This window comes from Loxodonta africana, chromosome 11, assembly GCF_030014295.1.
Source record: "Loxodonta africana isolate mLoxAfr1 chromosome 11, mLoxAfr1.hap2, whole genome shotgun sequence".
In the NCBI taxonomy this organism is placed as follows: Eukaryota; Metazoa; Chordata; class Mammalia; order Proboscidea; family Elephantidae; genus Loxodonta; species Loxodonta africana.
The window spans coordinates 9,642,952-9,670,404 of NC_087352.1; the positions used below are offsets into that span (position 1 = coordinate 9,642,952).

Sequence of the window (27,453 nt, forward strand, 5' to 3'; positions counted from 1 at the left end):
CAAGGAGCGGCTGGTGGATTTGAACTGCCGACCTTTTGGTTAGCAACCAAGCTCTTAACCGCTATGCCATCAGGGCTCCACCTATATATTACCACAATAAAAAAAAAAAGTAAAAAGAAACAGGTGAAATTAATTTTAATGATATATTTTACTTAAGCTAATGTATCTATAATATTATCGTCTCAACATACCTACTAGCAATATAAGGAGTTCTGGTGATGTAGTGGTTAATAGCTCGGCTGCTAACCGAAAGGTTGGCAGTTCGAATCCACCGAGTGAGAAAGACTGGTGATCTGATCTGTTAAGATGACAGCCTAGGAAACCCTACGGGGTACTTCTACTCTGTTACATGGGCTCACTATGAGTTGGAATCAACTTGATGGCACACAACAAAAAACACTATCAATATACAATTATTAATGAGATGCAGTCTTTTTTTTCATACTAAGCTTTTGAAGTTCGCTGTGTATTTTACACTCAAAGCAGATTGCACACATTTCAACCGCTTAACGGCCACATGTGGCCAGTGGCCACTGTATTAGACAGCACAGCTCTCTAGTAATGTTTTCTTTGGTCTCCTTTTCTATACCTGCCAATGTTTCAATATGAGCCCATATTACTTTTTAAAACTATTCCTGGCTTCATTTTGGCTTAGAAAAAATATGCTGAAGCAGCTTCCTCTTAAATGTTTCAGATCTCTAAGAAAGCTCTCAAAATTAGTTGGATCGTGGAGAAGCCATAGTTCTGTGCTTGGCAGAACACCACCACGCCTGAAACCTAAAATAACAAGACCACGTTCTGGTCGCTTTTGGTACTCTGGGTCTTTGAGGGCAGAGGTAGTATCTGTTGTGGTGACTACTGTGTTCCCAGTGCCTGGAACAGAGCCTGGCACATAGTAGGTGCTCAAGAAATGCTTGTGGGATGAATAAAAGAGCCCTCAGGATCCAGCCTGAAGATTTGTTGAGGACAAATGAATAGTGTGAGACCAGCTCCACCATCTATTCTGTTTGCTGCTGGGACCAAGTCCCCAGGGTCTAGAAGGAGGCAGCTAGGAACAGACTGCTCCCACTTTGGAAGAAAATGATCTGGACTGTGGGGGATGGAGGCGTCCAGAGATGGTGGGTGGGCAGAACAGAGGGCTGGTGGGAGAAGGAGGGCTGAGATGGGATATGCCTCAGCACCCACCAACCTGACCGTCTTAGTTATTTAGTGCTGCTATAACAGAAATACCACAAGTGGGGGGCTTTAACAAACAAACTTATTTTCTGACAGTTTAGGAGGCTAGAAGACCAAATTCAGGGCACTGGCTCTAGGCGAAGGCTTTCTATGTCCGCTCTGGGGGAAGGTCTTTTGTCTCTTCAGCTTGTTTCCTGGTTCCTTGGAGATCTCTGTGTCACATGGCTTGGTATCTATCCCCGCCCCGCACCCCCCCCCCCCACTTGCTTGTTCAATCTCTTTTCGATGGCAGTGGGTGGGTTTATGTCTCAAAAGAAATGGACTCAAGATACACCCTACACTAATCCTGTCTCATTAACATAACAAGGACAACCCATCCCCAAATGGGATTGTAACCACAGGCGTAGAGGTTAGGATTTACAAAACATGTTTTTTGGGGACGCAATTCAAACCGTAGCACTGAGTATGCCCACTCTCACCAGAGGTGGAGTCCGAGGCCCAGCCCAATGAAGTGCAGTGTCATTACTGTTCTGGGGAAAAGCCAGCCCCACATGACACCCTTTCTGTCATGAACTGAGCTGGGAACCAGACTGTGTGTGTCACCATCAACGGGACATGGAGTGGAGGAGGTAAGGCATCCCTCAGAAGGTCATTTGCATGGTAGATCTCCCTCCCACCTGCAGAAGTAAGTGTTGAGGTTCATTTGCATGAGTGTTCTGGTTATTTATTGCTATGTAATAAATCATTGCTGTGTAACAATGCCTTAAAGCAATGACAATCGTTTTATTACCTCTTACAGTTTCTGTGGGTCAGGAATTCAGGAAGTGCTCAGCTGGACAGTTCTGGGCCTCTCATGGTTGTGGTCAGAGGCTAGCTGGAGCTGAAATTATGGGAGCCCACGGCAAATAGGGGATTGCTAAACCCCTCTGTCTATACGTGTAGACTCAGCGTCTCCACGCGGTTTCACCACACTGGTTAGATTGGGCTTCTTCACAACAGTGGCTCTGCTTGGGAGAAAGATATGGCAGACTGCTTCTGTAGTAATTAAAAAAAAAAAAATTTTTTTTTTTTTTTAGCCTAGGAAACTCTATATGGGGCAGTTCTACTCTGTCCTATAGGGTCACTATGAGTCCGAACTGACTCAGTGGCAGTGGGTTTGGTTTTGGGTTTCTTTATATATAATATATATATATATGTGATATATTTGAAGGAATAAAGTTATAATCACAAAAACGAGCTGCCACTGAGTTATGTGTCAGAGTAGAACTGTGCTTCATAGGACTTTCAAAGGCTGTGATCTTTCAGAAGCAGATTGCAAGGCCATTCTGCTGAGGTACCTCTGGGTGGATTCAAGCCACCAACCTTTTGATTAGTAGCTGAGCACTTAAACATTTGTGCCACCCAGGGGCTTCTGAGCAGGCAATAAGAGGTTGCCAAAACTAATCAGGAAGATTTGAAAACGAATCATGTAGAACTACCAAGAGAGGCTGCTAAGAGAGACAGAACTTTAAGAAATACCCACATCAAGTTGGGAGACCAGGCTCTGACCAGGAGGGAGTCTGATCTGTTTCTGCAGGGGGTCCTCAAATCCTGAAGGTCTGTGCTACGTCAGAGGTCTGCCAGCTGCCAGCAAATACCACCCTGGGCCCAGAGCAGTATGGATTTCATCTCACTGCCATTCCTGAATGCAAGTTCCAGGCTCTTCCCACACAGCCAGGTGCTCTGAACCCTGTCTTCCTGAAACCCTACCCTCTGTCCAATCCCTGGATCCCACATGCTCTTCCCAATCCTATGTGTTCCCAGCACACCCCCACCCCACAGTGCTCCCAGGAAGTGCAATCATTCATGTGCACACACACACAGCACCTAGGACGTGCTGAGAGTCAGACAATCCCACTGGCACACATCCACACAACCACCAATGTCCACTTGTATATCCCAGTACCCAAAACCCACTCACAGAGGTGCACACATTTCCAAACCCAAGCATCCTGTTATGTAAGTGAGATCAGCGCTCTGAACTCTGTTTAAATAAGGAATCCGACAGACTGTGTGTGTGTGTTTTCTTTTCTTTTCTTCACTTCCTTGTTTGTGAAAGAAGAGAGATTTGCCAATCGGCTTCTTTGGGCTTACCAAAGAGCATTCACAATCATTTTCGCCCTCCAGAAAAGAGATGTTAATTGAAATAGTATTTTCCAAGGCAACAGGTTATTAAGTGAGGCAACTGAAGGGAATGACAAGCAGTTTTAGAGGTGAGAGGTGGTCATCCCTGGATGGAGCAGCATTCTCTGAGTTCCAGAAGGTTCCTTTGTTAGAAGCCACATCAGCAAGGACCATTCTGTGAGGCAGAAGAGGATCCGTTTGCTGTATCTGCAGCAAAACAGGAGCTATCTCACCTTGGCTGTCTCAGATTACCAGGTGTTCAGAATTTTACTTTTCAAAACTAAGCTGTAGAAGAAATTTATTATCAACAATGAAGAAGAAAAGGCAGACCTGGCGAGCTCAAAATTTATGATATAGAGAGGAAAAGGGGAAAATAGGATTACCACCAGCTGGAATATGACATCACGTTGGGTGAAGCGGAGAGCCAGCAAGGGCGGGGGAGACCCGTGGTGAGATGAATGGGCGTAACAGCTGCAGCCATGGACTTGAACATGCCTGAGATCATGAGGATGATGCAGGGCTGGGCAACGCTTCCTTCTGTTGTACCTGAGATTGCCAAGAGTCAGCGTCAGCTTGACAGCAGCTGTATCTATCTGTTTATCATCCATCCATCCATCCACCTGTCCGTCCATCTACCTGTCTACCAACCTACTTACCTACCTACCTTTCTATTTATCTAACTATCTGTCTGTCTATCTCTCTACCTATTGGAAGCCCTGGCGGCGTAGTGGTGAAGTGCTACAGCTGCTAACCGAAAGGTCAGCAGTTCAGACCCACCAGGCCCTCCTTGGAAACTCTATGGGGCAGTTCTACTCTGTCTTATAGGGTTGCTATAAGTCGGAAACTGACTCGATGGCAATGGGTTTGGTTTTTTGATATCTATCTATCATCTACCTAATTTTTGCATATGCAGTCACTATAGACACATAACATATTCATGTATGGATGCATTAGTTATTAGATCAATATGGGCTGCAAAAGCAACAGGTACAAACAGACTCAAATATACAAAAGCACCCAACACACACTCACAGACACCCTGAAACACATTACCAACATGCATGAATATTCACATCTGTATGCCAACATATATTTACAAGCACCCCCAAACCTTGCTGGAAACACAGACACACCCAGACACAGAAGTACACACTGACTCACAAAACCACCCTTGTGCATAAACACATAAACACAGACATCCGTTCCCATGGATGTACACACAAACACCTCTTCATACCGAGACTCACAGACCCACACACACAAACAGCCCCACCAGTCCACAGACAGGTATTTCCGGAACGCCCAGGGAGTCATCCACAAGCACACACAGCTACATGTGTGCACAGAGAAACAGGCCTGGATGCTCGCACACACAAACTGCATCCATGCAGAAGTGCACACCCACAGGCACACACTGATGTGCCCAGAAACTCACACACACACACACACACACACACACAGGTTGTCCTCCAGCCAGCCCCTCTTCCTCTCTCCCCAGGTCCCTAAGCAAACACAACCCACAAGGCCAAGGTCACCATCTGCTTCACCTGCTCAGACCTGGATCACTGTGACCCTCTCCCCTGCCTGGAGGATAGGAACTCCTGCCTTCAGAGGACAGTCATCAGAGGTGAAAGCTCAAGGGACAGGATGGGGGTAGGGGAGGCAGAAGTAGGGTCTGGGGCACAGCAAGACCTCTCCTGGCCCCCCGACATGGGATGTTTCCTGCCACTGCATGTCTGTGTGTGTACATATTGTCAAATCCAGCCATGGTAGCCTTTTCCTGGCCCTGGAGGACAGGGGTTGGGGTGCTGATGGGGGTGTAAGCTTAAAACCTAATACCATATTTGTTTCAGTGATATATTGCTGTAAAACAAACCTCCCCAAAACTTAATGGCTTACAACACCAAACCAAAAACCCCTTGCTGCCGAGTCAATTCTGACTCACAGCGACGCTATAAGACAGAGCAGAACTGCTCCATAGGGTTTCCAAGGTTGCAATGTTTATGGAAGCCGACTGTCACATTTTTCAGTGACTGGAGTGGCTGGTGGTTTCCAACTACTGACCTATCAGTTAGCAGCTGAACGCTTAACCACTGCACCCCAGGGTGTATTATTTCTCACTATTCTGTGGGTTGACTGGGCTCAGCTGGCCAGTTCTTCTGCTTTAAGTGGTAAAGCCGAGGTCATTTATGTGGCTGCATTCAGCTGGGAGCTTGACTGGGGCTGGAACATTCAAGACAGCCTCTCATTTTCCAGGACCTCTCTCTACGTGGTCTCTCATCATTCATTAGCCTAGCTTGAGCTTCCTTACAGCATGGTGGCTGTCTTCCAAGAGGGAAGAAGTAGAAACCACCAGGCCTTTTAAAGCGTAGGCCCAGAAGTGGCACTGTATCCATTCTGCCACATTCTGTTGGCCAAAGCAAGTCATCAGGCCAGCTCAGAATTAAAGGGTGAGAAAATAGACCCCACCTCTTGATGGGGGAGTGGCAAAGTCCTGTAGCAAAAGAGCACGTGGGATGGGAGATATAGTTGTGGCCATCTTGGTATCTACTACAACATTCTGGGCAGGGATCCTCCTTAAAGCCCCTGTCAATCTGTCCCCATAAAGGCAAAAATTGGTCACTTCTGTAAACAGGAAGAGGAGTTGAACTTGAAACCAGCTCTTTGCTGTCTTTGAGTAGCATAAATAGGTAGAGTAACAATAGTATACCAGGTCTGGTGCTGGATATTTCTGGGATCCCAGAGAAATATCTGACCAAGCACATGAGGTGCTCATAGGGGGGACATCACAGGTCCAGAGCCACCCTGTTGATTGGAACCCTAAGGGGAAAAGGCAGGGTGTTGAGGAAAGGTTCCTGAACTATGTGTCCTGATGAACAATGGCAGGCTTTACATGTATTATGGGGGCGGGTGGGGGGGCGGGAATCTTGCGCAGAGTGAATGTCAACAGTGTGAAACTCAGGGGGCACTTTGGGGGTTCAGATGAGTGGTGGCTGATGGTTGCCTTTTCTCACTCACCTCCTCTCCGTATCTCTCCAGCCTTGGGGAATGGCAACTCTGCCACCTGGAGAAATGGTTCCTGTGTGGCCTCAAACAACTGCAAATTCAACAACTCCGTCTCCGCCCTGACCTACAATGCTAACTTTGGCTTCTAGGTCAACGTCACTTGTTGCCAAGGCAACTGCCAGGAGCCCACTCCTTTCAGTACGCTGCCACCAGAAAGTAGTCAGATGGGTGGCCAAGGAAGTGGTGGGAGGCTTCAGAGGAGAGCTTGTCCTGGGTTGAGGAAGGCAGGCAGGCAGGAGCTTCGCTCAACTCTCCTTTCCCAATCAGACTTCCCTAAAGCATCCTGACCCCAGCTCAGTGGGAAAGTCCATTAAAGTCATTCCCCTGTGATAGAGCCTATGAGAGCACTGAGGGCCCTGAAAGGTCTTGAAAGTCTTCCCGGCTGACTGTCATTCTCCTTTATACAGCAGTTCTGCCGGCCTTACGCACCTCAAGCCAGTTCCTGTGTCCTACATGTTCTGGGGGCCCCCAGGGGCCCTGCAATGCTTCCTTCTACATGCAGTGTCCCAGTGGGAAGACTGAGTGTGTCCAGTTGGACCTGATGCCTGAAGCAGATAATGGGGGCAGCGTGTGTGTGTGTGTGTGTGTACATGTGTGGGCACTTTAGCTTGAGCACACTGGTTTTGGAGACAGGAATGCCTGAGTATGGAGTCTTGCCTCTACCATTTACTCTCTGTATGGCCTAAGGCAATCAACGTCATTTCTTTGAGCCTGAGTTTTCTCCTCTGGTAAATGGAGATGGTGGGTACACTTTGCAGGATTTTGTGAGGATGAAGTGGGTATGTGAAGTGAGAGGTGATTGAGTATAGGGGATAGGAGGAGGACTCAGGCCAGGCTATCTGGGTTCAAATTTTGGATCCACTGCTTTCAGCTGGGTGACCTCAGGCAGATGACTTTCCCTTTCTGTGGCACAGTGGTTAAGAGCCTGGCTGCTAATCAGAAGGTCAGCAGTTTGAATCCACCAGCTGCTCTGTGGAAACCCTGTGAGGAAGTTCTCTGGAAACCCTGGAGGCACAGTGGTTAACAGCTACATCTGGTAACCAAAAAGTTGGCAGTTTGAATCTACCAGGTGCTCCTGGGAAACTCTATGGGGCAGTTCTACTCTGTCCTATGGTGTCGCTATGAGTTAGAATGGACTTGATGGCACCGGCTTGTTTTTTTTTTTTTACAGGAACTCACAAGATTGTTTTGAGTATTATATAAGGTAACCCACTAAACTTCTAGATCAGCGCTGTCCAATAGAAATATAATGGGAATCACATATATAATTTAAAAATTTCTAGTAGCCACATTAAAAAAGTAAAAAGAGGAAGTGCACACCGGTTCGGGGCGAAACGACACTATTAAAATATGAACCAGACTTTGAGGCTACTTTTTTTTTTTAATGGAGGCGTTCAAAGGTGATGAGAATTGAGAACAGTATAAGAAACCCTCATGTGCTCATCTTTCAGTTCTGGTGATTGATGATCTACTCCTGGCTAGTCTTGGTTAGCTCTGCCACCTCATGTTATTACGTTGGAGCAAACTCAAGTATCATAGCACTTCATCCTAAGCATTTTCATATATATATAGAGAGAGGGAGACTTTAAAATAACCTACAATTGTTGTGAGGTGCTTTTAACTGAAAAAATAAGATCATTTCATTTTCATATCACCCATCAAGCCCTCAACAAAGTAGTTACATTTGTATATTTATATCTATATATAAATACATCACCTCATATCACATTAAATTATATCGTATTGTATATGACTGAAGAAGCATAGGAAACAAGTGTAGAAAGCTATGCACCAAACTGGTTGTGGGAATTTGTGAAACAGAGTGGCTGCCGAGTGCCATTAAGATACCAAAAACCAAACCAGTAGCCGTGGAGCTGACTCTGACAGGTGTGTCAGAGTAGAACTGCGCTCCATAAGGTTTTCAATGGCTGATTTTTCAGAAGTAGATCGCCAGACCTTTCTTCCAGGTGCCTCAGGGTGTAACCTTTGCAGTCCAGCGCATTAACCTTTACGCTGTCCTTAAGATAGCTTTTATTAATATTGAAGACAAGTAAAAGAATATCTATCTGTCATATGCGTGTAAGATATAAAGTATAACAATGAAAGAGACAGAGTGACCAATCCCCAGCTCAAAAAACAGAACATTTCCGGTCAGTTTCACAGAAAAGATGTGCATTCACGCGCCTGCCATTCACTCCGAGGCTGGCCCCGCCCCATTTTTCCTTTTTTGCTGTGACTGTCTTTTTTATCACAAAACTTCAGCGAAGCTGGGAGGCCCTGGCCTCTGACCGTGTGAAGTATAAACGAGGAGACCCTGCGGCGCAGGCGGGAGTTTTAGGGAAATTTGCTTGGCCAGAGCAACTCTGAAGTCGGAACCGGAGCGCCAGGCTGGTGGGTGCAGTGTGAGTCAGGGGGCGCGCGCTGGAGCGGGTGTGTAGACGCGGACGTGTGTCTGCGCGCGTGTCCTCACGCCCTCTCCTCTCACCCTGTCTCTGCAGGCGGCCGGAACGTGAGCGTGCGCGGCTGCGGCTCCCGCCACCGGTGCGATGCCCTGCCCGGGTCCGAGGGGCTGCTGGCGCTCGCGGGCTACCGGCTGGCCGCCGGGCCCGACTGCAGCTCCAGCCAGCGCGCCATCCTGGACTCCAAGTGCCTCTCGGGCGTGGCGCCCGGCCTTCGCCCAGCCCTGTCTGTGCTGGTGGTGGCCCTGCGGACTGCAACACTCTCCTGACGGACCCCGCTTCAACCCCTTACCCCCCAGCACCCAGCTCCCCTGCGTGTTCAGCATGTCGCTAGATGGCGCCCTGGCTCCCCGCTGCTAAGGCATTTCTAGGGCCTAGAAGCTCCTGGTGAGGAAGTCTGGAACCAGGCGCGAGCCTTCTCCCTCAGACTAGGTCTTCCCAAGGCCCGGCCTCCTCCATCGGACTGTGGGTGTATTGTCTCCCCTCAGACTGAAGTCACCGACCCCCAGCTGAGGCCAGGCCTCTTTGCTCAACTAGGGCTGTATTTCCTCCCTCAGATTAGAGACTTCCCCAAGGCCAGGCCTCCTCCCTCAGACAAGGGTTGTAAGTCCTCAAAGATGCCTCCATGGCTACACATTCCTTTAGACTGAATCCAAACCCGTAATGGTCAAGTCAATTCTGACTCATAGCCACCTCACAGGATAGAGTAGAACTGCCCCGTAGGGTTTCCAAGGAGCGGCTGGTGGATTTGAGCTGCCAACCGTTTGGTTAACAGCCAGGTTCTTAACCACTGCACCACCAGGGCTCCAGGGGCCCCCAAAGACTAAGCCTCCTTCCTCAAATTAGGTGGTCCCCAACACCAGGCCGCTCCCTCAGAGTAGGTCTGTGTCTCTTCTTGCAAACACTGGAAGCCACTCTCTCTTCTGTCTCTTTCTTTAGGGTCTAACAAAGTCTGAGCAGCCAAGGTGGGGCTTGTGGACTAAATACAACCCTTCTCAGGCTTTTAAGGTGGCCCATTCCACTCTTACCATGGGCCAGAATGGGCAGGGGGCTTGGGTGGGGTGAGAAATCACTCTTCTTTCTGGACTCAATCCCCCCCAGCTGTAACCAAAGCTGGATGAATCACATGCCACAATGCCAAGTGGTTTGGGTTTCCCTTTTTTTTAAAGTTACAGCCCCAAACAGGGCCCTAATGTGGTCTACTCTCTCCTCTGGGGCTAGGGGAGCCCAGGTCTCTTATGGGCTGGGGATTCCGGCATCTGGGTGGGGTGCTGCCTCTGGCAATGTCTGGGAGCCAGGGTGCACATAGAATCAAATGCTCGGTCTGTAGGTAGTGTCCTTTTGGAGCAAGCATTGAGCCAAAAGGACTGTGCAGAAAGGTGAACGGGAAACTCACAGAGGGCAGAATGCCAGGCACCACTTGCTTTCAGCTGAAAGTAACAGAAAACTAAACTAAAGAACTGGAGCTAAAACAATTCATCCGTCATTCATTAAGTCAGTATTTATTGAGCACATGCTATGGACCAAACACCACTGTAGACACTGGGGATACAGAGTAAACAAAAGTCCCTGCCCTCACGGAGCTCAGTGTTTTGGTGGATGTCTTAGTTATCTATTTGTTGCCGAGGAGCTGATTGCAACCCACAGCGACCCTATAGGACACAGTAGAACTGCCCGTAGGGTTTCCAAGGCTGTAATCGTTACAGAAGCAGACAGCCACACCTTTCTCCTGGGGAGCAGCTGGTGCATTAGAATTGCTGACCTGGTGGTGCAGTGGTTAAGCACTTGGCTGCTAACCAAAAGGTCAGCGGTTTGAACCCACCAGCTACTCTCCAGGAGAAAGATGTGGTGTAAAGATTACAGCCTACAAAACCCTGCGGGGCAGTTCTACTCAGTAGTCTATTGCTGCTGTGACAGAAATACCACAAGTGTACGGCTCTAACAAACAGAAATTTATTTTCTCACAGTTAAGGAGGCTAGAAGTCTGAATTCAGGTCACCAGCTTTAGGGGAAGGCTTTCCCTCTGTCCACTCTGGGGGAAGGTCCTGGTCTCTTTTCAGCTTCTGTTCCTAGGTTCCTTACAGATCTCATGTGGTGTGGAGTTGATCTTCCCCTATCTCTGCTTGCTTACTTCCTTGCTTAATCTGCTTTTCTATCTCAAAAAAGATTGATTTAAGATACACCCTGCACTAATACTGCCTCACTGACGTAACAAAGAAAACCAATTCCCAAATAGGAGTATAACCACTATACCAAAACCAAACCGAACCCACTGCCATCGAATCAATTCCAACTCATAGCGACCCTACAGGACAGAGTAGAACTACCCCATAGTTTCCTAGGAGCGCCTGGTGGATTCGAACTGCTGAGCGGTTGGTTAGCAGCCGTAGGACTTAACCACTAGGCCACAAAGGTTTATTTCCAACACACATTTTTGAAGAACACACTTCAATCCATAACAATGGGGGAGACAGGTAATAAATACATATCACAAAGTAACAGGTAGTGATAAATAGCATGAAAAAAACAGCACAGCAAAGAAAAATGGGTAGTGCTGCGGAAGGGGTGCAATTTTATTCATGGTGAGATGAGGCCTCAGTAAGGTGACATTTGCGTAAAGAACTGAAGAGAGTGAGGGAGTGTGCCAGGCAGATGTCTGGTGTGGGAGTGGGTGCGGAGGGCCTTCCAGGCATCTGAACTACAAATGCAAAGGCCCTAAGGCTGGAGCAATAAGGAAAAGTTATTACGTTATGTAACAAAAAGAATGGAAGTAGGGGGTATTCAGGGTTCATTGGTTCAGCAGTTCAAAGAGTCATCAAAGCCCGACCTTTCTGCTCTGCCATCCTCTGCACGTTGGTATTTGGTCAGTGATGGCAATGGCTCCAGCATCATGTCCTTGTACAATCATATCCAAAGCTGGAAGAGATGGCCTCTCATCCCTGTCTTCCCAGAAATCCCAATCCCTATCAGGCTTCCTGTTATTCCTCAATGACCAAAATTGAGTCAGCTATCACTGGCAAGGTGGTGGACTTACCTTGACTGGCTTTGCCTAATCAAGATTCTGTCTCTGTGCTGAGGAAAGTTCCAGCCTTTCCTAAGGTACATACCAGGTGCCCTCTAGTTGACTCCGACTCATGATGACCCCATGTGTTTCACACTACTGTGCTCCATAGAATTTCAATGGCTATAATCTTTTGGAAGCAGATGGCCAGGTCCTTCTTCTTAGACACCTCTGGGTGAATTCGAACTGCCAACCTTCTGGTTAGTAGCCGAGCACTTAGCCAGATGTACCACCCAGGCTGAGGTACATGGCTGCCCCAAATTCTGGACACAATGGGGTTCTACAGGCAAGTAAGAATGGGGGTGGATCAGTAGGGACTGATCAGGAAAAGAAAAACCACTCTAGGTGTTTCAACCAAAACCAAACCCACTGTCGTAGAGTTGATTTCAACTCATAGCACCCTACTGGGCAGAGTAGAACTGCCCCATAGGGTTTCCAAGGGAGCGACTGGTGGATTTGAACTACCGACCTTTTTGTTAGCAGCTGTAGCTCTTGACCACTGCGCCACCAGGGCTCCAGGTGTTTCAATAGAGGGCATTTAATTCAGGGAATTACCGACACTGTGTTGGAAGGGCTGGGAAAGCAAAAGAAGGAAACCAAAACTTAGTGTCTTAAAGCAATCACTTATTAATTCAGGGGCATGAATCAGGAATTCACACAGAGCACAGTGGAGATGGCTTGTGTCTGACCCAGTATGTCCGGATCATCAGCTGGAAGGCTAGACGGTCACAGGTGGACTCATGTGAAGGTTTACTCACTTGGCAGTTGGTTTGGACCATAGCTGTGGCACCCACATGTGGCCTCTCCACATGGCCTGAGTTTCCTCACAGTGTGACCTCTGGGTTTATGGTAGACGTAATTCAAAAATAACCCCACAAGACAGGAAAGCTGGTAACAGGAACCCAAGGTTGAGATGCGGAGAGTGTTGACATGTCATGGGGTTGGCAACTAATGTCACAAAACAATATGTGTATTCATTGTTTAATGAGAAACTAATTTGCTCTGTAAAACTCCATCTAAAGCACAATAAGAAAAAAAATGAACCCCCAAGATTTCTCATCCTAATTCTTGGGACTGTGACTATGATGAAATATCAAACTAATGATTATGTTATGTTACGTGGCAAAAGGCCTTTTGCAGATATAATTAAAACCCTAAGTGACTAATCGGTTGTCTTTAATCAAAAGGGAACTTAGCCAGTGGGTTTAATCTAATCACATAAGCCCTTTAAAAACATAGTTTTCTCTGGCTGGTAGCAGAAGAGAAGTCAGAGATACTTAAAGCATGAAAGGGATTCGGTGTATCATTGCTGACTTGAAAGTGGAGCGGGTCATGTGGAAAGGACCCAAGGGTGGCTTCTAGGGGCTGAGGATGGCCCCTGGCCAACAGCCAATGGGGACTTCAGTCCTACAACCACAAAGAATTGAATTTTTCTAAAAACCTGAATGAGCTTGGAAGAGGACCCAGAGCCCTAGATAAGAGCCCAGCCCAGCCACCACCTTGATTTCAGCCCCCTGAGACCCTGAGCAGAGACCTCCAGTTGAGGCCATCCAGATTTTGACCTACAGAATTGTGAGATAATAAATGAGTGCTCTCATAAGCTGTGGACTTTGCAGTAATTTGTCACTCAGCGACAGATGCTCTTGGGCAAGCATCCTGAGAGAAGTCGCAGCACCTTTTATGACCTAGTCTCAGAAGACAGGCAGTATTGCGCCTGCCACATTCTATCCATCAAGGCAGTCACAAAAGTCTGCCCAGGTTCAAGGGTGGGGGGAACAGGTTCTACTCTTGGTGGGGAATGACAGGTTCTAAAAGAGCATAGATAGATGGATGGATGGATGGACTGATGGATGGACAGATGGACAGACAGATTAGACAGATAGGTAGATGGTTGCCATTTAGTGAACTCCAACTCACGGCGACCTGTGTACAACAGAATGAAACGTTGCCAATAGTAGTTTAATAGTAGAATGTCACTTAAAGAAAACAGGGAAGAAGATAATATTTCTAGCTAGCACTGGGTGGGTGTTTCACATAATTTATCTTGTTGATTCAAACAATGCCTCATCTAATGAGGCGTATAATTCCTACGAGGGCATTTTGCAGATGAGGGGTAGGAACCTCTGAGTCCACAGCAAGTAGCTAGACTCGTCTATTGATTCATGGTCCACGTGGATTTGAAGGTCACCATGCCCAGTGTTAAAAGGATGGAACAGCTTTGCAGGGACTCTGAAATGTGGGCAGAAGCAACATGAATCGATTCTGGGTAGAAGCTTTAAGAGCTGGCAAGTAGTTTGCTGTGACTCTTCTCTCTCTTCCATGATGACCAGAAGGTTCCAGAGAGGGTTCCTTTGCAGAAGTCAGGTGGCAAAGGAGCCTGGAAAATGTAGCTTTCAGCCCCAGCATTACCAAGCAGAGAAAGATGAAGATGGGGCTGAAAGGCCACTGGTCTCTCATAATGATGACATTGAGTAGGTCCCTTCCTTTCTCTCAGCCCCAGTTTCCTCATCTGGAGCGAAGGCAATGTGGAGCAGGGCCACGGCAAACACCCAGTGGACATGTAATTTGAATGAGAAATAAACTTTGATGCATTGTAAGCCACCAAGATGTTGGGGCTGTGTGTTACTTCAGCATTACCTGGCCTATCCTGACAAGGTCACAAAGGAAATTGACGGCAGAGTTGGGGGTAGAATCAAATAGCTCAAATTGCTGCCCTAGATAGGTTGGTGGTTAAGGTCTTTGGACTTAAACAGACCTGGATTTATAGTGTGGAGTCACAATTTATCTGCTGTGTGGCCTTGGACAAGTCTCATAACCTATCTGAGCCTTGTGATCTCATTTGTAAAGGGAAATAATAATGGTTCAACTTCACATTATGGCAAGGTATTATTGTAAGGTACTGTTGTGAAATGAATTCCTTTATGTGGCTTTTTGCCTTTGTGCTTTGGAAAAACATTTCGAGAGATTTTTCTCCTAAGCCCTGAGCAGTTACCTTTGCCCTAGTTTTCTACTGCAGAGGGTTTATAACTTTTGTCCAGGGTGATTGACATTTCCTGGGTAAGCTGGGTTTGATACTTTTGTCTGGTCCTGGGTTGCAACCTGCCCTGTGATTGGTATGCACCTTGCAAGGACTGGTCAATAGGCTGTGCAAATCAGGTGACTATAGCCTACTATGCAAATGAAGAGTCTGTGGCCTTCCAAGAGGGGGTTGGCCAGTTTGTGCTCCCCCTCACTGGGAGGGACTGTGCCTTGAAACTGACAAAGAGTTGTGTATATAATCAGCCAAACTCACAGAGGTTTTTCAGACAGAAGGAAGCAGGAAGAGAAGCAGCAGGAAGAAGCAGAAAGAAGAGAGAAGAAGCAGAGAGAGAGAAGGCAAGGAACCTCCTAAAAGAGCTGTAACATGGTCAAGAGCTGTAACACTGAAGACAGTGAGCGGCCCAGGAGAGGCCCAGCAGCAGAACCGGTGGCAACAGATGGCAGGGCCAAAAGGAGCCTGTGGAGAGAGAGAGAGAGAGGGAGGGAGGGAGGGAGAGAGACCTGCATGGCCCAGAGGAGCTGACAGATCAGTTCTGCACTGAAAAAGGAGGGATGTTCTCTTCACTTTAGGAGAGTCTTCCAGACTTTGCCTACGTGCTTCCCGATTCTGACCCTGAGTTGTACCCTGTTGATCCTGATCCCGAATTGTACCCTGTTACTTACTTAATAAACCACTTAACTGTATGTATGGTCTATGAGTTCTATGTGGCCATTGCAACGGATGATTGAACCCAGAAGAGAAGCAGAGAGTACTGTGAGAGGGACGGCTGGCGTCAGAATTGATAGAAAAGATTGCCGAATGGAGGTACGTCTGACCTCCACCTCATGGGAATCAGCTTTGTGCTGATGGTGGTTCTCATTGTCTCCCACAAAGTTAGACAGGTTCAGACACTACTACTACTCCTAAATCAAAAAAAAAAAAAAACACCCATTGCCATCAAGTCGACTCCGACTCATAGCGACCCTGTAGGACAGACTAGGACTGCCCCATGGGGTTTCCAAGGAGTGGCTGGTGGATTTGAACTGCCGACCTTTTGATTAGCAGCCGTAGCTCTTAACCACTGTGCCACCAGGGCTCTGTACTACTTCTCCTACTAGTCCCGTTTTACAGGTTCGTACTTGAGGGCACTGGGTTCTTTTGTAAAATGAAGGCTCAGCACATCCTAAGCTTTCAACAGATGGAAGTAGCTACCTCCCAGGGTTGTTAATAATCATGATAACTGTAGTGTTACCATCTGCACCGTATAGAGGAGGAGACTGAAGATCAGGCAAGATAAAGGATTGCCAGTAAGTGGCAGCATTCTGTCTGACCCTAGAGCATGCTATTTTTTCCTTTTAAATATTAAGGAAACATCCAAATGTACACAAAGGTAGAGAGAATAGTAAAATGAACTCCTGGCTGTCAGTCCTCCAGCGTCAACAATTATCCACATTTTGCCAGTGATCTCGTTCTTTCCTTCCCCCCTCCTCCTTTCCACCCTCTCTCCTTCTCTTCCTCTCCTTCTTCTTCCCTTCCTCCCTTCTTCTCCTCCCTTTCTCTCTCCTTCCCCCCTTCCTATTTTCTGCTTTCCTCTCTCCCTTGTTATTGTGCTGAGATGTTTTAACGCAAACCCCAGACATCACATTTCACCCATAAACAGTTCAGCGTGCATCACAGCCTACACCTGTAACATCTGTGATACGCGTGCTCTCTGGGAGCGATGATGAAAGAAAATAAAGCATGATGACAGCTTAACATGGCTGCCCCAGCTAAAAACCCCAAAACCAAGCCCATTGCCATCAAGTCAATTCCAGAGTAGAAATGCCCCATAGAGTTTCCAAGGGGCAATTGGTGGATTCAAACGGCTGACCTTTTGGTTAGCAAACATAACTCTTAACCACTATGCCACCAGGGTTTCCACCCAAGCTAAAGGGCCCTAGAATGTCCTTGTCCTTCAGCGGAGAGCTCTCCTCACCCATGGGACTGTGGCATTCCTCTAAACCTCCACAGAAAAATCATATCAAAAGTGAAACCAGTTAACCAGTTGCTGTCAAGTCTATTCCGACTCGTGGAGACCCCATGTGTGCAGAAGAGAACTGCACTCCATAGGGTTTTCAATGGCTGTAATCTTTTGGAAGCAGATTGCCAGGCCTTTCATCTGAGGCACCTCCGGATGGATTTGAACCACCGACCTTTTGATTAGTAGCCTAGTGCTTAACCATTTGTACCACCCAAGGATCCCATCGAAAGTGAAGAGTTCATTTAAGAGGCACAGGGTTTCCGTTTGGGGTGATGAGAATGTTCTGGAAGTAGACAGTGGTGATGTTTGCACAACACTGTGAATGTACTAAATATCACTAATGGTAAATTTTATGTGTATTTTACCACACATGCACTGTTTATAGATTGAATCGTGTCCCCCAAAAATGTATGTCAACTTGGCTAGGCCATGATTCCCAGTATTGTGTGGTTGTCCACCTTTTTGTGATCTGATGTGATTATCCCATGTGTTGTAAATTCTAACCTCTATGATGTTAATGAGGCAGGATTAGAGGCAGTTATGTTAATGAGGGAGGACTCAATCTACAGGATTAGGTTGTATCCTGAGTCAATCTCTTTTGAGATATAAGAGAAGCAAGCAATGAGGACAGGAATCTCTTGCCACCAAGAAAGAAATACCGGGAGCAAAGTGTGTCCTTTGGATCTGGGGTCCCTGCACTGAGAAGCTCCTAGACCAGGGAAGATTGATGACAAGGACCTTCCCCCAGAACCAACAGAGAGGGACAGCTTTCCCCTGGAGCTGGCACCCTGAATTTGGACTTCTGTGGGAGAATAAATTTGTTTGTTAAAGCTATTCACTTGTGGTATTTCTGTTATAGCAGCACTAGATAACTAAGACAAACACATACACACACACAAAGTGAATAGTTCAATATGCAGACAGGAGACACATCCAAAGACAGAGACCAATACAGTGGTCAAGAGTATGGGCTCTTGCACGAGTCTGTCTGAAGTTTAAAGCCTGTCTGCCAGTTATAAGTTCTATGACCTTGGGCAAATACCTTGACCTCTGCTTTCCTATTTGTGAAATGGGGCAATAATGATTCCTATTCACGGAGACGGGGTGAGAGTTGAAACAATCGATATGTGTACAACACTCAGAACAGTGCATGGCATGTGGTTACCAGTTACCGAGGAGTCGATTCCGACTCATGGCAACCCCACTTGTGCAGAGAACTGTGTGTCAGTGCAGAACTGCATTCCATAGGGTTTTCCAGCTGTGACCTTTCAGAAGCAGATCGCCAAGCCCTTTCTTCCGAGAGGACGGTGGGTGGATTCAAACCACCAACCTTTTGGTTATTAGTCAGTTGCATAGCTGTTTGCACTACCCAGAGACTCGATGGAATACTGTAAAAGCTCAATACACCCGGCTACAACCGATGACTGCCCTGACAGGGAACACAACAGAGAACCCCTGAGGAAGCAGTAGAGCAGTGGGATTCAGACCCCAAATTCTCGTAAAAAGACCAGACTTAATGGTCAGACTGGGACTAGAAGGACCCCAGAGGCCATGGTAACTAGACCTTCTGTTAGCCCAAGATAGGAACCATTCCCAAAGCCAACTCTTCAGACAGGGATTGGACTGGAACATGGGATAGAAAATGTTACTGGTGAAGAACGAACTTCTTGGATCAAGTAGACACATGAGACTGTGTTGGCATCTCCTGTCTGGAGGGGAGATGAGAGGGCAAAGGGGGCCAGAAGCTGCCCGAATGGACACGAAAATAAAGAGTGGAGGGAAGGAGTGTGCTATCTCATTAAAAGAAAAAAAACTTCTCATTAGGGGGAGAGCAATTAGGAGTGTATAGCAAGATGTATATAAATTTTTGTAAGAGAGACTGACCTGATTTGTAAACTTTCACTTAAAGCACAATAAAAATTAATTAATTAATTAAATTTTAAAAAGCCCAATACAAATCAGTGAATGCCATTACTATTATAAACGGGGAGGGCAAGGACCTCCAAAAGCCCCATTCTTTCTGCTCCCCGACATGCCCTCCCTCATGGAGGATGTCAGCCCTATAAAGTGTTGGTGTGGAGGATCCCAGGGACCGCTGTGGAGGAAATGAGGAAGGAAGGAGAAATCGCTGCCAGACTGGAGGCTCAGGGGATGGAGCCAGGATCTGATGTATCTTGGCTGAGCCCCAAACCCACAGGCAGGTGCTCAGGAAATGTTTGCCGGCGGAAGTCAGTTAACGATGAAGACCCTGGAGTCTGCAGGTGGACTTTCAGGGCGGAAAGAAGAGTGATGATGGTAACTTGGGCAGAGAGTTTAATTTTATTGTATCTTTCTAAATTTTTCATAAGGCCATAAATGGGAGCACACTACGCAAATTTTTAAAAATTTATTACAAATTACTTAAAATGTATAAAAACAAAGAATAAGCCAGCCTTTCACCAATCAGAGCCCTGGTGGCACAGTGGTTAAGAGCTACAGAGACAAACCAAAAGGTCGGCAGTTCAAATCCACCAGCCGCTCCCTGGCAACCCTATAGGGCAGTTCGACTCAACAGCAACGGTTTTTTTTCACCAATCAGGTTCCTGAGTGCTGCAAACAGTTTGACCTCAGCTGTTAACCAAAAGGTTGGAGGTTTGAACCCACCCGGCAGCTCTGCAGGAGAAAGGCCTGGTGATCGGCTTTCAAAAAATCCAAAACCAAAACACTTCCTGCTGTCAAGTCAATTGTGACTCACAGCGATCCTATAGGACAGTGTAGAACTCCCCCATAGAGTTTCCAAGGAGCACCTGGGGGATTCGAACTGCCGACCTTTTGGTTGGCAGCAATAGCACTTAACTTCTATGCCACCAGGGTTTCCTTTTAAAAAATCAGCCATTGAAAACCCCATGGAGTGCAGTTCTACACTGAGACACGTGGGGTCGCCATGAGTTGGAATTGACTCAATGACAGTGGGTTTAGTTTTGTTTTTAACCATTTAACTAAAAACAGAAAACATCAAAGCCCCCTTCCCTGGTCACCTCCCCTTCCCTTCCTCCTTTCCTGAGAGAATCTTCATCCTGAACAGGGTATTTATGATTTTGCTGCATACCCACATGCTTTTTGTTTTTTAAGTGAAGTTTTTTTCCCCTTTTCCTTTTCTGCATGGGTATCTCCTTTCTATCTTGTCTCCATAGCCCCCCACCTTAAGGGACTTCCTTCTGGAAATTTTATATTAGCAACCTAATACAACTCCTTCCATTATTTTCCAAGCTCAAATAATCCCATATATACCTATCTACAGTCAACAGACATGTACAGGGTTTTCATTTTTGTCTTCCAATAACAGGATATTAGCCACAGCTCTCTGCATCTCACTCAACAGTCCCTCGTGGACATCCTCCAAGTCATTTGATTCATCCTTTTTAACAGCTGCATTAGTAATTTTGGTGTGATTTTGCCAAAATTTATTCAGTCATTACCCAACTGAGGGGAATTCACGCTGTTTCCTTTTTTCCCCTCTCCCACTCTGAGAGACTTGGCCGTTAACACCCTGATGAGAGGAGTGTTTATTATCTGTTATGTTTTTTCATGCATTAAATAATTTAGAGTAAATTTTAAAAGCTTGGATGATCTGCCCCTTTAATGCATTTAAATAAAATGTATAATGGAATGAAATGGAAAGCTCCAGTTAAAAATTAAAAGTATGAAATCCTGAAGGTAGGGGTCAAGGGGTAGGTGGGGCTGGAATGTTCTAAATGGTTTCAGGCTCATCTCCATGTGGCCTCTGCTCTATAACAGATTTGTGGAAGGATATGTCAGGTGTCGTGAGAGGAAAAAGAGCGAAGGAAGCCATGAAAAGTAACTTGTTGTTACCAAAGACTCAAAGAAGAAACTAGTCTATGGGACAATAGTCTATATGAACCATGGCCTCATCTACCTTGAGACCAGAAGAACTAGATGGTGCCTGGCTACCACTAACTACGGTTCTGACCAGGGCCACAAGAGATGGATTCGGATAGAATGGGAGAAAAATGTGGAACAGAACCTCAAATTCTTAAAAAACCCAGGTTACTTGACTGTTCGAGACTGGAGGACTCTCTGAGACTATTGCCCTGAGATGCTCTTTAAACTTTGAAGTTAAATAAGCCCCTGAGGTCACCTGTTAGCTAAAAAACAGACTGGCTCACAAAATAAAGACTATCACCCATGAGTACTGTGCTTCTTTTGAAAATCATCTATATAAAAGTAACTTGTTGTTGTTAGTTCCCGTTAAGTCGATTTTAAGTCATGGCAACCCCATGTGGTGTTCTTGGCTGTAATTTTAACAGAAGCAGATCGCCAGGCCTATCTTCCACAGTACCACTCAGTGCGCTCATTCTGCCAACCTTTACGTTCACAGTTAAGAGCAAACCACTTGTGCCACCTGGGGACCTAGGTTTATCAGACTCACAGTTTCCAGAGACTGGGAGTCACAGCATTCCACAATGCAGGGCCACACAGGGGCTGCACTCAGGACAAGGTAACAATAAGTTGGAGTTGTACAAGAGGCTTATGTGTGCCAAGCAGAATGGGGTTAGCTAGGTTGCACAGCTCTCCTGGGGATTGGGGATTGAATAATTCTGCACGCTCAGGGGGCATAGGGACTGTCCCTAATTGTTGGGTACCTGGCTCTGGGTAACTAGGAGGGGTGTATCGTGACCCAGAAGTGTGAGAATCTGGTAAGAGGGGTAGTTGGAGAATGGACTTAATCAGCTGTTCAAGAAGGGAAACAGACTGGCGTCCAGCCAGGGCCTCGAAGCTGTGTCAAGACAGCATTTAAAGAAAGTGGTATTGCAGCCCCTCTCTTTCTACAGGGGTCCAGCGGGGAGCAGGGCAGTGGGACCTCTCTATGTGGTAGATAAGGGCTTCAAGAAGGAGAAAGCAGAAGCTGCCACCTCTCAAAGCCTGAGCTCAGAAGCCTCAGGACGTCACCTCTCCACATTCTATTAATCAAAGCCAGTCACGAGGCAGGCCAGCGCGGATTCAAAGAAGGGAAAGAGGCTCTACTTCTTGATGGACAGAGCAGGGTGTGCGTACAGGGATGGGAGGAGATGTGGGCGGCCATATTTTTGGTAATCCCCAAGGTCCCTGAGTAGTGCAAATGGTTTGTGCTTTACTACCTAAAGGTTGGTGATTCCAACACACCTAGCAAAACCCACTGCCATTGAGTCGATTCTGACTCATAGCGACCGTATAGAGCAGAGTAGAGCTGCCCCAAAGAGTTTCCAAGGAGCACCTGGAGGATTCGAACTGCGGAACTCTTGATTAGCAGCCATAGCACTTAACCACTACGCCACCAGGGTTTCCACACACCTAGCAGCAGTGTGAAAAAAGCCCTGGCCATCTGCTTCCGTAAATATTACAGCCAAGAAAACCCCATGGAGCACAGTTCTACTCTGCAACAGAGGGCATCGCCATGAGTCAGAAGTGACTCCAAGGCAATGCGTTTGGGCTTTTTTTGTTTTTTACCAACTCCACCAAGTCCCTTTACCCTTACTTCCTTTTTCTTCTTTTTTTCTTACTTCCGTTTATTATCTGAATCTCTGCAAAGAATATAAGCCCCGGAGTTGCTCCACACCATCCTCCAGCAGCGCGTAGTGAGAAACCATTTTAATTCTCCTGGAATCCAGATTTCTGGGGTTCATGGAGTTGAGGCAACCCCCACCCAGACCATTTGCCCTTAGGTGTCCTTTTGAACTGTTAGCCTGGAAGAAACTGGGTTCCTAAAAGTCACCTTTAAGTCAAATAATAGCCTAGTATACAGCTTAGTGGAGACTGTTTTGCCTTAGGCATTGGGCACTTTTAGAAAATTATGTGTAGGAGGGTTCCAGAAACAGGAACTCCAGGGCCTGACTGGAAGCTGTGTTTTAGGGTAAACTGTTATTATGTAAACACTGTTCTGCTTCCCTCACCATTTCCATGGCAATGCCGATAAAATTTGGTAAAAGAATTCTGGAAGTTCTTCTAGTGGATTGACCTGCGTCCCCCCAAAATGCGTGTCAACTTGGCTAGGCCGTGATTCCCAGTGTTGTGTGATTTTCCATCATTTTGTCACCTGATGTGATTTTCCCAAGTGTTGTAAATCCTACCTTATGATGTTAATGAGGCAAGGTTACAGGCAGTTACATTAACAAGGCAGAAGTCAGTCTATAAGATTAGGTTTTGTCTTAAGTCAATCTCTCTTGAGATATAAAAGAGAGAAGCAAGCAGGGAGACAGGGGGACCTCATTTCACCAAGAAACAAGAGCCAGGAGAATAGTGCATCTTTGGTCCCTGGGTCCCTGCACGGAGAAGCTCCTCAACCAGGGGAAGATTGATGAGAAAAACCTTCTCCCAGAGCCGACAGAGAGAGAAAGCCTTCTCCTGGAGCTGGCACCCTAAATTTGGACTTCTAGCCTACTAGACTGTGAAAGAATAAATTTCTCTTTGTTAAAGCCATCCACTTGTATTTCTGTTATAGCAGCACTAGATAGCTAAGACGCTGCTCATCTTTAGAACATTTTTGACTCTCTAGTCAAAATGTTACCCCGGTTTGCAAATCGTATATCAAATAAACTTCAATTTCTATTATTGGCTTAATATGATTTTTATTTTAACAATGAGTTTTCCTCCTGGGCTGGCCAGTCAACGTGGAGTCTGGGTCAGCGAGTTGTTAAAACAGACCCACTGGGCATCTTGCAGCCTGTGGGCAACGTCTAGGACTTTTCTGCACAAGCTGTTCAGTTTCCTCTACTCTAAGACCGACTCCTACCACCTGCTGTGCCACCTGTCTAACTGTACCGGGGTATAGCTCAGGCTTTGGTGTTGCAGGTATTCAAAACCTTTTGACCACGTGTCCTGTCAGGATAATGAGAAGAGGAGAAAGGAACTTGAAAAGAAAATCAGGAGAAAGAAGAAGAGGCAAAAGCTATAGCAGCTGCCACAGCTGAGAAGAAACCTATCTCAGTCCCAGTTCAGGAAACAGAGGTGGACTCCACTGCAGAACTGGATGGGCCTCAGGAAAAGGAGAAAGCACAACCTCCAGGTACACAGGGCGCAGCGCGAGAGGAAGCCCACAGCTCGGAGGATTGCATACCCTCCAGGAGCAGTTGCTGGTGTGGCTGAAGTCCAGAGGGAACCATCAGCTCTTCCCAAGTGTGCAACTTATTGACAGCAACTGCGCCGATCAGCTGCGCAACCCTACCCTCAGTCAACGCGATCTTCCCATCACCGTGGACTGCAGCTCAGTACTCCACAGGCAACGGCCCCCTTTCCCCCTCCCTCCTACTCCTTGGTCTCTCTAAAATATATATATATAAGCCCCATGAGGACAACAACTATGTCTTATTCACCACAGTATCAGTGCCTAGAACTGTGCCTAGCACAGAGAAGGCATACAATAAATATTTAAATGAATGAATGAATGAATTCTTGGGGACTAAGTTTAGGTTTAAGGAGCCCTGGTGGTTCAGTGGTTAAGTGCTCGGCTATCAACCTGAAGGTTAGCAGTTACAACCCACCAGCCACTCTCCAGGAGAAAGATGAGGCAGTCTGCTTCTGTAAAGAGTACAGCCTTGGAAACCCTATGGAGCAGTTCTACTCTGTCCTATAGGGTCGCTATGAGTTGGAATTGACTCAATGGCAATGAGTTTTTAAGTTTAGGTTTACCTAGAGTTATGGAGAATGGTGAGAGGATGAAGGCCATGATGTGTTGAAAAAATAATTTCTTTTTAGAAGGATCAGCCCAAAGCTGGTTCCTATGACGTGAAGATTAAAGATGTCCCGAATGTCCAGCTTTTCCAAACTGTTGTACCACTCCATCATACCTAACATCAACTACTCCTCCTCCCCTCAGTACTCTCCCTCCCATCTTTGGGTTTCATAATTTACTGCAAAATCTCACAGAACTCACAAACCATCAAGGAATGGCTCTCACAGTTGTGGAGGCTGGCAAGTCCCAAATCTGTGGGTCAGGCATCAGGGTGGAGTCTTCTCCTGACTCATGTGGTTGCAGGGGCTGATGAACTCAAACTGGCAGGTCAGATGACAGGCTACTGGCTCACAAGGCTGCAAAGGTGGCGAATTAAGTCAGGTGATAGGCTGCTGGCTCAAGTTCCAAGAACAAGAGGTCAGATGGTGACGAGCCGGATGCAAGATCTAGACCAAGAGAAAGAGAGCTTCTCCCGCACATTCATATATATATTGGATGTAGATCATACCCTCAAGGAAATTTCTCTTACTTGAACAAGTCAGTGCAAGAATGTGACTTGAATAAAGATGGTGACTGGGGAAGGGTTGTGACTTGAGTCACACCCTCTATTATGGTGGTGACTCAAGATACATCCCACTCTAATCCTGCCTCATTAACATAATGGACAGCTGACTTCTAAATGGGACCATAACCACAGGAATTGAGGCTAGAATTTATAATACATCACAAAATGGAGGATAATTACACAGATGGCAAAATGGGGGACAATTACATCAGACCACAAAATGGAGGATGACTACATCATTACATAACTGCCAAATTACATTATTATATGACTGCCAAACCACCAAAATCATGGCCCAGCCAAGTTGATACATAACCTTAACCATCAGAGATTCCATACACCTTATTTGCATTAGCAGCAAGCTGCCCAATCCCTGTAGTGGACCACAAGCACCTTATTTGCATAGTCCCACCCAATCATTGTGTGGGAGTCACAAAGACAATGGCTATCAGGCCCATATTAAGTAATTCACTGCACTGCAAGTATAGATATTCCTGGGTAAGTGCTTTATGATTTCAAGAGACACAGAGAGAAAGGACAAGGAGGAAGGAGGAGGAAGGGAGAAAGATTAGGATTGGGCAGGAGAAATAGTAGGAAGAAGAGGAAGCAAAGGACTGGAAGGAAGGTGAGTGGAAAAGTATCAAATCCCCACTTCTCTCATTTCTTTTTGTTTTGTTTTTAAATTAACATTATTGTGTTTAAGGTGAAAGTTTACACAGCAGTTTAGGTTCCCATTAACTGATTCTACACGAATTATTCAGTGATATTGGTTACACTTTTCACAATGTATCGTTATTCACATTCATTCCCTTCTGGTTGTTAGCATTTCCAGCACTCCACCTTCCCTGTCCCCTTACCTTCTCATCTTCAATTTAGAGTAATTGTTGACCATTAGATGATTTAAAAAAAAAAAAAAAAAGGAGCTCATTATTCATGGGTGATGTTCTTTATTTTATGAGCCAATCCGTTATTTAGCTAAAAGGTGGCCTTAAGGGATAATTTTGGTTCAAGGTTTAAAGAGTATCTCAAGGCGATAGTATCAAGGAGTGGTCTAGTCTCAACTGGTGCTGCAATTCTGGACTTCTTAAGAATGTGAATTGTTTCACATTTCTCTTGTGTCCTGTAAGGTCTCTGTCACTTCTGTTCTGACACCAGCTTCACAAGCAGGTCTTCTTGCTCTGACACTAACCACCCAGAGCTAGGTCACATCTCACAAGTTAAAGGACACAATCCTTCAGACTGCCAAGTCTGCCCAAGACCTTAGATGCCAGCCAAAAGCTTGGAGGTCTGCGTGACAATCCCACTTCTGACCTGCTGGCTACAAATTCGGGAGTTCCATCCATCCCCTCAGGTTACGAGTCCTGAGATCTGAGGTCCCCACGCCTCCTCACTTCTGATCTGCCGGCTCAGGCTACTCCCTTGGGTTCAATAATGTGCTAGAATTCACAGTACTTGCATAAAACGTTAGACTTACAATTAGAGTTTTACTACAGCAAAAAGAATACAAATAAGAGACTCACAGAGCAAGGTCTGGGAGCGTTCTCAACATGAAGGATCGCTATAAGTCAGTATCCAAGCGACGGCAATGGCCAATGGCGTACTAACCTAAAGGTTGTCGGTTTGAACCTACCCAACAGCGCTACAGAAGAAAGGTCCAGCGATTTTCTTCTGCGAAGATTACAGTCAAGAAAACCCTACGGAGTAGTTCCACTGTGCAACACATGGGGTCGTCAGGAGTCGGAACTGACTCCATGGCCGTGGCTTTGTTTGTTCAGTCGTTTCGGTTTTAATTCGATCCGTAACACGGGGCCAGGCTGTCTCTGCTGCCGCTCTGCTCCCCCTCTGGCCATGCGGTGTGGTCGCTCAGGAAGCGCATATTTTTCATTGCTTGTGAGGTGAACTTTTTTCTTTCACATTTTAACATCTCTGAAATCAGGAAGCGTTCGAGCTGATAGTTGACACCTTATGATGGTCGCCAACCCGGCAGTCATTGTGACGTAGCTGTCACTGCCTGGGTGTTCAATAGCATCATCACCCCTCCCGACTGGTGCGGAGGACGACACCGTTGTGTTAAAGCCGGAACGTTAGCACCTCGGAGGCAAAAAGTGGCTCCAAAGAGTCAGACTCTGAGTTGCCTTAGGAAAAGCTTAACCAAATACAGGTCGTCCCCGACTTATGACGTATTCAAGCTACGAGGAACTGCACTACTACCGTTT

The 27,453-nt window shown here is 46.4% G+C and overlaps 1 long non-coding RNA gene across 1 annotated transcript; it reads right to left on the reverse strand.

Moving 5' to 3' along the window:
* Positions 1–2,351: 2,351 nt before the first annotated feature.
* LOC135232773 (uncharacterized) lies at positions 2,352–27,453 on the reverse strand. The gene is made up of 3 exons (XR_010323341.1): positions 12,395–27,453; positions 3,723–3,885; positions 2,352–3,546 (listed from the first exon to the last, which is right to left on the reverse strand). It is a non-coding gene; the product is annotated as an uncharacterized LOC135232773 (long non-coding RNA).